Source organism: Glycine soja, chromosome 20 (assembly GCF_004193775.1).
Source record: "Glycine soja cultivar W05 chromosome 20, ASM419377v2, whole genome shotgun sequence".
NCBI classification, from domain to species: Eukaryota; Viridiplantae; Streptophyta; class Magnoliopsida; order Fabales; family Fabaceae; genus Glycine; species Glycine soja.
Window position 1 is genome coordinate 30,665,537 of NC_041021.1, and position 1,949 is coordinate 30,667,485.

Consider the following 1,949-nt stretch of genomic DNA (forward strand, 5'->3'; position numbering starts at 1 on the left):
CTTTGATTGGGAATTTCCTTTCTTTTCTTTTTGCTCTCTCCCACTCTTTGATTGGGAATTTCCTTTCTTTTCTTTTTTTTTTGCTTCCGAGGGTAAGGATTGACATTCTCACCCTGGGTCAAGGTTTATGGTGAGTTAGGATTTTGGCTCAAGGCTTGTAGAATGGCTAGACATGATACATGTCAGGGTTTGGGTTTGGTTCAAGGATAAAAGGGATGCCCCACATTATTTCCATGACACAAATGCAAAAATGATGATTTGGAAATTTTATGCAAAACTGGTCATGCATGCACCTATGCGGACACTCAAGTGTCAAATTTTTATGGTCATGTGATGCTAGGGCTTAGGATTCATTTCCTCTATTTTAGTCAACCCAATGTTTCCAAAACATGTTCTTTTATCCATTTGTGCATGCATTCGAGTCCATTTTGGGCGTCCGGGAAAATTTCACAGCATTCACCCTTCAGGTGTATACACATTTTTTCAAAAACTAGTTATGATCAGCGATTTTTTTTCAAAGAAGAGTTGGAAGTCATCTCTTTTCAAAAGCATGTTGGTTTTTCAGCTAGACAACTTATTTTTCTTTTTTCTCTCTTTTTTTTTCTTTTTTTTTATTTCTTTTTCTTGTTTGTTTTTGTTTTTTTTCCTTTTTTTTTCATGAGGTATTTTGCTACCTAAACATGTGTATATTTTTGTGAGGTGTTTTTGCTATATACATGCATATCCAAGGTATCTTGCTACCTAAACATACATATATTTATTTTGTGAAGTATTTTTTTGTTTACATACATGCATATCTAAGGTATCTTTCTACCTAAACATACATATATATATTTTGTGAAGTGTTTTTTGTTTACATACATGCATATCTAAGGTATCTTTCTACCTAAACATACATATATATATTTTGTGAAGTATTTTTTTGTTACATACATGCATATCTAAGGTATCTTTCTACCTAAACATACATATATATATTTTGTGAGGTATGACTACCTTTCGAGCTTGTGCTCGTTTTATTTAAATTCTTAGGATCATGAGCAACTAGGTGTGTCCCAATATGACTTGAGAAACAAAAGGTGATCAAATAGCAAGCAGAAATTTAAAAGTTACTAGGTTGCCTCCTAGTAGCGTTTCTTTAACGTCTTGAGCTGGACGCCTTATGACTTGTCGGTCACTGACCTAGTACTTTGCTTACCTTTGGCTTTGGACTTGGTCACCTATGGGCCGGCCATGTGTCGTAGGCAACGCTCTAACCTTTTTATGGATGAGCTGAGGTGAACTCCAGAGGTGGTGGCGGTGTGTCTATTGCCCGCTACCGGCCATCCCAATGCTGATGTGGTGTTTCGCCCTGCGCCTGCCTTGGGGCGCAGTACTTCTTGATGAAAGCTCGATTGGTAGGGGGGCCTGATGACCTTGCTGGGGGCGACAGGCACTCCCTAGAACTGACAGAGACCCGTATTTAGAGCTGGCAACTCCAAGACCCTGTTGGCCTTCTTCGGGTCCACTAGGTGTCTTGCGGGCATAATCCCTGCAAACAATAGATGACATCAGAAATCAGTTGGGGGAGGTGCATACTTACCTATGCCACAACGACATGAACTTGCTGGGGGGAACGGGCGCCCTGTAGGGCCAACAGAGGCCCGTAACCAGAGCTGGAAACCCCAGGGCCCTGTTGGACTTCTTCAGGTCCACTGGGTGTCTTTGTGGGTGCGATCCCTGCAAACAATAGATGGTATCAGAAATCAGTTGAACCATATGCATACTTACCCATGTCGGGACGACACAGACCAACTGATACTTTTGCAGGGGGAGATTGGCATTGCGGTCGCTGGGCAGAATATTGCTAAGTAGCAATGTCATCTATATTTGTGTAAGAGTGGTCATGTTGGTGCGCATGATCCGCACTCGTCTCTTTGCAGCGGCACGGGTGAAATCTTGCCCCGGTA